Source organism: Anser brachyrhynchus (genome assembly GCF_964034855.1).
Source record: "Anser brachyrhynchus genome assembly, chromosome: 27".
NCBI lineage: Eukaryota > Metazoa > Chordata > Aves > Anseriformes > Anatidae > Anser > Anser brachyrhynchus.
In genome coordinates this window covers 1,750,652-1,762,862 of record NC_137720.1, presented here as the reverse complement: position 1 = coordinate 1,762,862, position 12,211 = coordinate 1,750,652, and the positions used below count along the sequence as shown (strand labels likewise).

Genomic DNA, 12,211 nt, shown 5'->3' with positions numbered 1-12,211 from the left:
TCTTTTGCAGATGGTATCTTATGAACATCTGAAGTTCTTTTTGCCACTTTCATGTATTTTTTTCAGTAACTTCATTACTTAGTCTTTTTTTAACAGAGTTCATTTTCTTTGATCCTCACAAATTTTTCTCTCCATTGCTCTGGTATTTTTTTTTTTAAAGTTATCAAGGTAACTTTGAAACGCCTTTCCCCACGACCATGCTCTGCAGCACGGCTAAGCGAGATTCCTTCCAAATCTTTAAGAATTGTAAATGTGACCCTGCTAAGAAAATGCAGAAAGTGTCATCTCGTATAAAATATAAGACAGTAAAAGTCTGTAATTTATAAGGCTAAGTACAAAGGGCTGTTTCTCTTTGAGCTAATTAACTGGAAGAAGAGCATAACTAATTAACTGGAGAGACACATAAGGAAACAGGGGGCTGCAGGAACGCGCCGTGACTCCAGATAATCCTTTTTACCCAGCAGATCAGCTGCTCGGGACGGACTCTGTCGGGCCAGGAGGGCTCCCAGCTCCCTTGCCTATTCCTGCTGGGTTCCCTGGATCCTTTCGGGATTGAAACCGCTGCCTTGCCCTGAGCCTCACCATCACCAGAAGAGCTGTTCTTCCCAGGAGGGGGAAATAGCTAATTCCTTCTCACATATCCAGGTAATTCCAGCGGTGCCTCGGTACCTCCACGATTCAAGCCGCTGTTATTTCAGTAGTTCATTCAGCACACTGCTGGGCACCCAGGCTGTAGCCTTTGAGGCATCACCCCAGTGACACCACTGACTGGTGGAGCTGCTGTAAGAGGGACGGGGGCATCTCAAGTGGTCGGCCTCCTCCCCTCCCTCCATTCCCCTGGAAATCCATTAAAAGACGTGTTTTAGGGGAATGGGCTTCAAAAATAAGTAACCAACGTGGCATGTACTTGATAAGACCTACAAAATTAATCACAATAAATTACACTGTTCAATGGAGAAAATGGTACCTGTGATGGCTGCTACCTAGAAAGGAAGGCGTTCAATTAAAACCTACAGTGGTATTTAGGAATTTTCTAGGCAGACAGTTTCTGGCTGTATTCCTCAGTCTGGCCATAGCTGTTAAAAAGGCAGAAGAAAAATCCCTGTAGTAAAAAACCTTGTCCTACAGAAAGACGCCTTCCCTGCATTGCTAACAGTGTGTAGTTGCTGGGGATTATTACCGGGTGCGCCGTGTTGTAGGGCAGCCTGACCTTAGCACTCACGGGGCTTTTAGTGCTGTTTTTCTTTGGACAGTTCTGAGTGACTCTGAGCCTACAGCTACTGTGTTCCCATGAACTGCCAGGTGCCTGACCGTTATCTTTACTAGGAAAAAATCCAAGTCACATGAAATCCTCCTCTGAAGTTCTGGGCTGCTGTTTTTATTTATTTATTTTATTTTCTGCCTTTTTTTCCCCCCAGCACTGGCTTAGCCAGGCAGCCCGTTATTTAAATCGCCTCTCCCAGAATGGCTTTGCTCCTCACTGGTGTGGCACCGTGGTACAGCTGAGAGCATTGCACTCTACAGGCTCAAGTTGAGCCCAGGTTTAATCACTATTTCTCACTTACACCCTGTAATGAATGACTCTTTCCATAATGTTTTGCTGTCCGGTGCAGGCAGTGTGTCAGGTGCCATAAGCAAGAGAAAACAATATGCAGCACAAACATTTCTCATTATTTTATGCTAGCTGCTGCAATTAGTTTTCTGTAACATAAGAAAGAGTCCCATAAATTACACAGTTATCACCCATCTGATCTGCTTCTGAGTCTCTTCTGGCCCCGCTTCCAGTAGCAAACTGTCAGACAGCAGAGTGCTGAAAGTTAATGTTTGCAGACATATCCTGAGATGCCTGGGAGCAAAGTTGAGACAGAAATGCTGCTTGTTTAGTGACTGCTCTCTAGTTCCTCCAAGCACGCTGCTGCATTAATATTTCTGCCACGATGAGGAGCGTGCTCCTGGAGTCAGTCTCCTGGCTGCCCCCATCGAGCACAGGGTGATCCATGCTGTGAGGCAGGCACTGAGCACGTGAACTGGGTTACTTCTGGGTCAAACTTCAACAGAAAAGGAGCTCCAGGACTGCATTCATTGCTCTCCAGCCACCAACAGGCATTTAGTGTCTGGGACCAAGGAGGAGCTGGCCTGACGTGCCACCAGGAGGCACAGCAGCAGCAGCTCAAGGTGAAGGCCGAGTGTGAAGACTGCAGGACACGGTGCTCCACCACTCCGTGAACACAATCTGTCCCAAAAGAGGGCTCCGTGGTCTGAAAATGCCACCGCAGGTGGCTGAATTTCATAGCTGCACTTGCTGCTGAAGTAATCGTTCGAGGGAATCGCAGCCCAAGCTGTCCTGGGGGCAGGAAGGCATCAGCTCATACCCAGGGCAGGAATTTCTGCGACGCCTCTGTGAGACGGCTGAGAAAAGCCTCTGGGAGGGAAGAGAGCACACACACCTGGGCTCAGAGGCAGCTGGGGGGTTCTGATCTTCCCAGCTCTTGCTGAGAAGGAAAAAAAAAATGCAGGATTTCGTGGGGAAGAGGAGACGTTTCCCTCCCTGAGTGTCTCAGCTGGCCGGGTGATGCTGCTCCTGGCCTTCCTGGTGCCGGGCTCTCCTCCTGATGCCAGCAAAAGGCCGGGCAGAGCTGGCGGCCGCACGCTGATCCCCCCAGCTGCCCTCCTTCAGCAAGAGCAGCCCCATCCTCAGCCACCCTGACATTTCTCTTTCCATCAGTACCCAAGGCCAGGAACAATTTGTCCAGGTGCTTTGCCTTTGCATTTTATTCCCACAGCAGAGCAAAGAGGATCATAAGCATCGGTGAAATTAGAGCAGGGAAAAGACCTTTTAGGCCATTCCAGTCTCCCCTCAGGGGTAAACGCAGGCAGGGTTCCCACAGAACGTTTTCTGGCGCTTTAATCAGTTCAATTTTTGTCCTGTGGGTCGCAGAGGATTAGACAACAGGAAAGTCTGGGGAATCAGCTCATCCTTTGTTATCAGCAAAAATTCTGTTCCTGGTTAAACCAGTGGGAAACTTAAAGTATTTTGCTGAATGCTGGATAATTCAGAGCTCATATGCCAGGGAGATAGCAAAGAGGTGTCCTGAATCTGACATTCTTGTTTTAGCCTGATATTGTCGCTACCAGTAAGGACTGATCATTATGTGTTCTCTGCAAGATTCAGCGTGGCTGTCATCGCACAGTCCCCCTGCTATGCAAGCAGCTGTCCCAGAAAGGTCATTAAAATCACTACAGGATGGACCACGGGTAACACTGCAAAAGATAACGAAAGGATTTAGAACCTAATTCTTTCTGTCTGTCAAAACCATGCAGCATCTGTCACTCACTCGCATGGGCTCCAGCCCCTGGATGTGCTCAGTGATGACATCCCTACCTGAACGGGGCTCAAAACCCCACCGAGTACAGTGGGAGCAGATTTGGGTGCAGCCGGGATGACACCCCCAGCAGCTCCTGTTGCTGCCTGGGATGCTCAGTTTGTATCAGAGCAAGTTACCCAAACACCCTTTTGAAAGCCCAACCTGAAGCAAACATTGTTGAAGATGTGTCTTACAGAAAATGTATTATTGGCAGTCCCTAAAAAAAGAACATGCACGCAACAGTGAAAAGCGTGCACCGAAATGCCTGATGCCAAGTGCCCTGAAGACCATGCAACTGCATTGCATGATTAGAATCAGCATTTGTTTGAATCCTAAACCTCAGGACCGTACGTGTACCGGCAGTGGGAACTGTGCAGCTGTAAGCTAGGGGAAGATGAGTTTCCCACCCAAAAATGCAGAAGGAGGTGAAGGTGGGAGCGGGAAGGAGCTGTGCCTTGTGCCTGCTCCGGGGAAGGGGCGAGCACGGCGATGTGGGGCCGGAGAAAGCAGGGCTGGGCCTGGATGCGACACGTACCAACACACGCCAACAAGGGCTTAGGAGTCCAGATGATAAACAATAATGAGAACAGCTGCATCCCAAGTGAATCCTTCCGAGAGAATGTAGGAGATTCAGCTTATTCAAGTAACATTAGCATGGGGCAGGGTTAGATTGTTCTGCATTTTGACCTGATTTAGTAATTATCGTTCCTTTATAGAAAGATGTGTTGTTTAAATATCCTCTAATTTGCTTTCAGAGATCATAAACCTCTCTGTATTATCTGCTGCGATGTACTACAGACAGATAATGACTGACTTTTGCCTTCTTTACTCGGAAAAGTACATTTAATTTTGCCAAATAATGGAGGCATTTGTTCATCTTTAATACTATTTTCTGTGCTTCATTCCCTTTTACCTAATAAAACAACCTCCTTTGGAGGTCCAGTCCGCATGATTACTCCTATTGCAGAGTGCTGTGTACAGCTGAGGGCACTGATGTGTTATATATTCATCAAAAATATTGTACAGAACTGCTGCCACAGTATCACACAGAACTGCCTGGTCTCAGGTTTAATCTGTTCCATTTAATGCATGCATAGCCATCAAGACTTCTTCCAAATTACTTGTAATTAACACATTGTCATTACAGAATGAGGGTGTCTTAGGCCAGCACTGAGTCCACATTTAGTGGAAGGGGCGGCTGCCAGGAGCTCTCTCGAGAGCACCTCTGCTGATGGAAGGGAAAGGCTTGTCCCACGCAGCAAAAAGAGCTCCTGTACTTAAACCCGGGGATCGTTCCAGGTTCTGCACAGCTACAACAGAAAACCTCCATCTACTGGTTCATTATATGCAGTCCCAGCTATTCCCATAAAAGCGGACTTCATTGCATCACTTTGAGCAGATTTGAGTGTTAGTATTTTGCATGCGCAGCACTTTTTCCTGGATATTTGCAAAGCTTTTAAAAATATGAAGTAGTTACTGCTTGTGCTTTCTCGAATGTATCAATTATTTTTAATTTCTCTGTTACTGTTACAGTAGCATACAAATAGAGTTGAAATGAGAAGATTTTTTTCAAACCTCAGGAAAAGGGATTTAAGCATCCCCAGCCACATTCAGATGGGAGGGGGAAGAGCAGTAACGATAGCTTGTTCCCTACATATTTTCGGCTGGTTTTAATGCAGTTTCTGTTTATATATCCTATTATATGGCTAATTATTCATTCTCTCTCTGGCACTTTGAGACGCATTGTATATTTTATTATTATTTGAGTTGTAGTGCAATTGTTTAACCATTCTGCGGACAGGCAGTGAGGGCGAGATTTGCAGCCTGAGCAAAGATGGGGCAGGAATGGCTTCGGACGTGGAGCGGCTCCAAAGGACACTTCGGTGTGCAGTTTTCTGCCTCTGGAAAAGGCCAGGTAAGGGCAGGACGCCTACCCCCAGCTGAAGGAGGAGTTGGATGGAGCTGCTCGTGCCCTGCAGGTGTTTCATGGTGGGGCAGAGGAGGGTGGGGAAGCCAGCACCCAGTATTCCTGCATGGGATTGCCACCCGGACCACAGCACCCATCTGCCTCTACTTCTGCTCCATGATTTCTTTATTTTGATTGCATCACACTTCAACAAGGCAAGAAACGGCATCAGCCAAAAGACCACCACGTTACTGTCCATTAACTTCGCTTTATTTGCTGGCTGTCCTTCCAGGAACACACTCACCAGCAGTGCCACCCAGGCCAGTTGTCCGGGTGAGACAGCAAGTGAGACAACCTCTGCTCACAGCGCCTGATTTCTCTGCGCAGGGGAGGGAGGTTCCTGCCTATCTGCAATCTCCATTATCGGTAACAAAGAACTACAAATACAAATGCAGAACAGCACGCCGAGGGAAGAGGAAGAAGCCCTCTGGGGTGCTTTTAAGAAAGATAACTCCTTACTTGCATATAACAGAAACAATTCCCAACACTTCTGGCTAAGTGACCTAGCAATACAGATAAGAACGGAGATAATATGTGATGTTCAAACACAAGGATGGCATTTCCCATAACTGCACAGAAATATGGGACACTTTCCCTCATTTTACTGTATGTAATTGATATGAGGCCAGGAGCTGCTGGCAGATTAAATTTTACAACCCATGACACACCAAGGCCTTGACTCAAAAATTACTTGCACTTGGCTCTAATTATTCACATTCCACCAGTTCAGATGTTAGGGATATGTGCCATTTATTCCAAAGGAACATCATTCGCAGGCCCACAGTAGAAAGAACGAGGGGCTGAACCACTGCAGGGATGCGCAGCCAGCAATGCTGGAGAGCATGAGGTACCAGGAAAAGAGTGAAGGAGCAAGAACCTGATGTGGGGAAAACAATCAGGGTGATAAAGTCTGCTACAGTGCATGTAGCCCCACACCAGCAGCACTCAGGTTTCTTGCTTTGGGGCTTGTTTTTGGCTGCGGGCAGGAGCTGGTGTCCCTGTGAGACCCCATCAGCCCAGCCGCTGGGGGAGCAGAGCTGCTGGGTGCGGGGTGAGAACGTGCAAACCCCACACCTCTGCGGTGTCTTTGGTGGCAGGGGGCCAATTCACATCAGCTGATGCCAGCCGGCCCCAGTGCTTATGGCACCCATCGACACCTCTCCTCTCAGGAGGGCAGCGTGGTGACAGCTCCAGTCTGCTACCGGTGGACAGAGAAGGAAGTAGATTAATAATGGAGAGGCTCCTGGGTGCTTGCAGTCTCACTCAGGAGTGAGGACGGAGGTTTGAACAAAGAACAACCGTGCCAAAACACCCGTATGGTCAACGAGTTTCCAGACAAGCACCCACTGAAATTTGGAACAAACGCCCACAAAAGCTGGCCTAGCAGAATCTAGCTTTCAGTAGGGAACTGATCCAAAAGCCACCAAGCTCCCCCCCGAACGCTGTCACTGCATTCCCCCTGAGCCTGGGCAGCAGCCTCCCCGAGCCCTGTCGTACCCGTGTGTTAAGCCCTGCTGCGGGCCATATTGGAAGTAATTCACAGCGTGGTTCAGCTGGCTGGGCTCCTTGTTGTGTAAAAACACCAAATGGATGAGGCTGACTCTTTTTCTAATGAAATTCAAAAAAAGAAACTATAATTATGCTAGGAGAACATTCATTTGCTTGTTAAGTGAAATTTGAAGGGGAAACTTTAATGATGTTGGGAAGAAAATCAGATTCTCTTGTTAAACTAAATTCCAAGAGAACTCCACGCATATGCTGGACAGCACATTAAGCATCAAAGACTCATCAGTGATTCATAGAAGGCTTTTTTTTTTTTTCTCAGTGACATGAATTATTTTCATGGAAAAAGATATGAAGATATCTGAGATGAAGACGAGGGGTGAATTTCTTTATTTTCATTTCTGTCCTTGGGAAGCATAGTGTATAAATAAACCTTAAGTTTAAAGGCCATTTAAAAAATCCCACAACTTCATATTTACTTTTCATTCTGTTAACACAGAAAAATAAGTTCTAATCCCTCAAATTCCGCTTGGAATTGTAAATAGGTTGATCTGTTTTCAACTCAGCTAAGGGAAAATGAATATATAGTGCAAGTCAGTCTAGAGGTTTCCTTATTAACTCCTTTGACTCTTTGCCTGCAGACCCGATCCCGTTCCTGCCCCGTACCATGCCCCATGTCAGATCTGGGAGGAATCGCTGCCAGCGGCCTGACGCTGGCCAGGCTGCCCGCGGCTCTGCTAATCACCTCCTGACTCGCAGGTACTAATCATCTATGCGTGCGAATTCAGCTAAAATCAACACCAGCGGAATAATAATATTGTTGTTACTAATAATCCTCTTTCTGAGGAAGGATCTTGAAATGTTAATTAGGCGTGACATTAATAAATTAAGCCTGACTTCCCACCAGCATTAAAGTATTTACTTAACATTATAGCACAAATAGGTACACTGAGGCAAGGAGAACTAATCTACTTTCATTTACACACTCCTAATTCCAGAATAACTCCTTTGCAGTTACTAATTTGCTTTGGAAAAGTACACAGGAAGCATACACCAGATTTTGAAGTCATTAATCTAATTCTGAAGTTAAGTGAACATGAGCAAAATGTCTTTTCGTGGTGGGATTTTGCACGAGGAAGGCACAGAGCAGAGTAGGGGCAGCAGGATTAAAGCCTTGCCTTTTCATTTCCTTCACTGAGCGTTCCCGAGCGATTCACCCACCTCTCGGTGCCTCTGGTTCCCCTCCTGCCCTTCTCCTCCCAGGTGCTCGCGAGCTGCTCTGCTCCATGCCTGCCATCGCTCGGCAAAGCTGAGCTTTGATCTCGGAGGTGGGCGCTCACAATTACTGCAACACAAACAATAACTTGAAGTTGTTAATGAAGGATACAATTAAAGGCAGCCGAGCATATATTCCTGGAAACGTGCTCATAAATTCCCTTGGCCCGACCTGCTCGGAGGCTTGGGAAGGGTGCTCCTCCTTGGCCACCCCAATAACCCAGCTTTGGTCCCGCTGCCGCCAGGCTCAGCAATACCAAATATCCACAGCTAATTCACCAACTGACATTTAAGGAACAGTAGAGCAGAAACATGACAAGCGAGATTCAAATACAAAGGTGTTTAATGTTATAATATATCAGAGGTGTCTCGTGGCTTTAATTGTGGATACTGCAGTTGTGCTGCTATCCATCAATCATCAAATGTCGTCCTCCCCCCTTTCTCTGTCATCTATCACCGTGGGTTTCCAACTATCTATCAGCTCACGTTCCCCAGGAAAGTCCATCATGCTGCTGTTCAAGGGCTGAGCCATATGGGAGGAGGTGCAGCATGAGCTCCCAGGTGGACAGAGAAACCCCAAAGCATCGCTCCAACGCTCCCCTTGCCTTAAGTGCGTGGCCATCTCTGGAGGGTGATTTTGCTCTAACAGCCTTATTCTTCCCCTCCCCAGTCACCATCCCTCCTCCCACCCATGAGTTATTAGATGACATAACATTCACTTTGGCGAAATATATTATTCAAACGGAGTGGCTTAAAATTGAAATGCTTACATGGTCATGAACCCAGGCTGCAGTTAAAAATAAATCCCTTTATCTGTGCTGCATTCTCAGGCCTGCATTTTCCATGAAAAGTCCTTTAAAATACTCCGGACTCTGAGCCTGAACAAGATCAAATGTGACTTTTTAAAAATAGGATGCCTGGTCCTCTCTGCTTTCCTCCTTGGGCCGACAATGGGAGATAAATTTGCTCCGCAGGAACCTTTTGTGGGCCGTGCTGCTGAGGCAATTTGCAGTTTGCTGTGGAAAAGGCATCTTACGCTACATTTATCACCCCCTGCCGCTGGCTACAATTCAACCCACTTGGAGCCACTGAGCAGAGGTGCCGAGCAGAGCTCCTGCGTTATTATTCTACATAATAATGGGTGTTCAGGGAAGCAGGAGACAAATATAGAGTATATTCCAGAAAGGCTCAGCTGGGGAACGGAGCTAACGGGGCCGAGGGGTGGGCAGCAGGAGGGAAGGCATGAGGGAGGAGGGTTGGTGCAGAGCCCGGATAACCTTGGTCATCCAACGAGGCCTCTCTCTCGTGACGTCTGGGAAATGCTTCTGCCTCACCACGTGGTGCTCGATGGCTCTGCCCTACCTCTACCCTCTGCCTGCACCTACTTGGGGTGCCAAAGCCTCTCGTGAGCCATATGGGCTTGCAGGGTGACGCTGACTTCAAAGCACCACTGTTGAGGGTATTTCTGGGCAGGAAGGAAGTCAAGCACAAATGGCATGGGTCTGGGAAAGAATGAACTTGCCAGCACAGTATTTATGATTCTGTTATTTCATCTGTGATGATCCCTGGGTATTCACTGTGTGTTATTTCTAGGGGATCCAGGATGTGCCCTTGGACAATCCTCATCTCACATGGGGTGACAGCTCAGCCAGATGCCACGGGGATGGCCATAAAGCAAGGACTCGAACAGGAGATAACGGAACAACCTGCCACATTCCAGGTCTAAGCACTGAGAAGTTCATTAAGCAGCCTACAGCCACACTGTAAGTTAGCAAGGAATCCAGTTTTGATACTTTAACCCTTGAATTCAGCCTTCTCCTCCCATATAAATATGGATCTATTTCCCTACCACAAAACTAAAATGATACACCTAACATATCATATAAAGACAGCAAAAAAAAGCTACATAACTATGTTGTAAGCAGATAGTAGATGATCAGAAGACAATACTGTATTTTTATACAGTCACTTTTTAAGGTTCAAATTCAAAAGAGGGATAACTTTTCACTAAACAGAGCTCACAGGCAAATATGCCTTTATCTTGCCGTCCTATGCACTTGCAACCCTGAGCGTTGTTGAAAATCTTTGGTGAGTGTTTTGGGTAGCAAATGCCTGGTGAGGAGACATTGTGAGCATGTTAATTGTAGGAATTTTTCTCATGTGTCTGAAAAGAATGACATTCCTCTCATGCTTCAGTATTCCACATCTGTGAGGATTTTATTTTTAAAACAGAAGAATGAAACACAACGTCCTGTCTGAAGATGTACGGTTTGATCCTTCGTTTGCTTTGTCTTTGGTCCCTGCCAGCGTCCCTGTTTGACTCCTGTCATTACCATCCCTTTGCACAGGTACCCCCTGCCCCCACTGCTAGCTCTCACAGCTAAGCTGATACTAATTTTCCTTTTCCAGAGTAAGATGATTAATCAGATCTTTGAAAGAAAACTTTCAGCTGGATATTTGTATGCAGTCCCTAGACAGAAATGCAGATTTAAGGAGAGAGCCATATGCAAGCATGAAGGGAGCAGATGTTGTACAATCAAGGGTAATTTAAAAGAGAGGGGGAAGGTGATAGAAGGACAAAATGAATCCAAAGTTGAGAATTTCTTTGTTGTTGCCACAAGCACAAAAATGATGTTCTACTTTGCACCTTCGAGTCCCATGCTGAAAACACTGGTTGTCTTTCGGGTCACTGCCACCAAATGCCACTTCTCTCTCCCCAGATGCTGCAATTTCAGAGCTGTGCTCTTGGTTCTTGTACTGAACAGAGAATTCATCTTACACATCTTTCCTTTCATCCTCCAGCCTCTTTGGGAGATGGAGAATTCCCTGCTTTTGAGTCATGACTTTGCACTAAACTCCTGGCAAATACGATGCAAAGCAATCACGTCACCGTGTCTAGCAGCAGAGACAAATAGGAGCCTGCCTTGCCGTACTCTGTCATCAGTGGATTTAATCCCCATATTTGTTTTGTCCTCCCCTCTGAAAAGTATGAGCATAGCCAGTAATGTCCATGTCTTACGGAGGAGCGTGCAGGGATGCTGGTGTGCTCCAGTTTCGTGCAGGAGCCATCATTCCACCAACAGCACCCATTGGAGATGCTTTCCTGCAGCTGCAGTGTTCAACGTGGCTGAGAAGAAAAAGAAATAAAATAAAGGGAGGACCAGACCTTGTGAAATCCAGAAAGGATGAGCTCTGCAGGTCAGGACGAGGTAGGGGCAGAGTTTTGTGTTGGTTCCAGATCCAAAAAGCTAAAGCAGCTGCCAGGACTTTTCTCCCGACTCTACTTGTAGTGCTGTCAGCCTTTTATATCCATGGAGATCAAGTTTTGCTTTTCTTCCTTCCCTGAAAAGAGACTGAAAAAAGGAAAATAAAAGTGGTGGGTTTTTTTTGTAATTCAGTGCGATACTAATCAATTGTGACAGGATCTGGAGAATATTTTCACGGTGCCAATTATTTAAAGGGCAAAGATGCCATAGTACCATTAAAGTAATAGCGCAGACAGCTCTCTAGGACATTGTGGAACAATGTACTAAATGTTGTTCAACTTGTTCAATGAAATAAAGTATTGGATCATTAACCTTACCAATGTCAATGTGTTGTCACTATCAAATTCAACTAAATGAGTGTCCAAGGTAATAGTTAGAAGCACACTTCCCACCAAGGAATGCATTAATACATTATTGGCTGCTAATAAAGAGAAACTGTAATGCAGTGTGAGGAAGTTGGAGAAGAGCTATAAATGTGCACTAAAGAGAGGGTCAAGTGGGATGGGACCGAAACATACAGGTGTGCACGGGTGTGCAAGATTTATGCCCTCACACACGCACATTTACAATCCATGGTGTGACTCAGCAGGAAATTTATGAAAGCAAACTCCGAAGTTGTAAACATGTATTATGGGAGCCAATGTCTGCAAACCTCCTTTGGAGCAGGATTTGGAGCACATAAATATCTTAGACAATTTGCTTGTGAGACGTCCCGAAAAGAGTCACATTGTTAGTCTCTGTCAGCAGGGCTGGTGGGGGGAGTTCTGTTCTGTTCTGTTTTGCTTCTCAAAGCAAAGAGGAGAGGAAAGGCTGCACTCTTCAGGTGTGTCCCAGGT

General features: G+C 46.3%; 1 protein-coding gene across 1 annotated transcript in view; it reads right to left on the bottom strand.

The window, feature by feature from the left end:
* The window catches only part of PLXNA2 (plexin A2), a 204,807-nt gene extending 193,345 nt beyond the window's left edge, over nucleotides 1-11,462 (bottom strand). The window contains exons 1-2 of the mRNA XM_080569478.1: nucleotides 11,276-11,462; nucleotides 8,056-8,179 (exon numbers count right to left, since the gene is read on the bottom strand). The gene's annotated coding sequence lies outside the window, so the exon portion shown is untranslated. The remainder of the gene's footprint in view (nucleotides 1-8,055; nucleotides 8,180-11,275) is intronic.
* Between the last annotated feature and the right edge of the window lie 749 nt (nucleotides 11,463-12,211).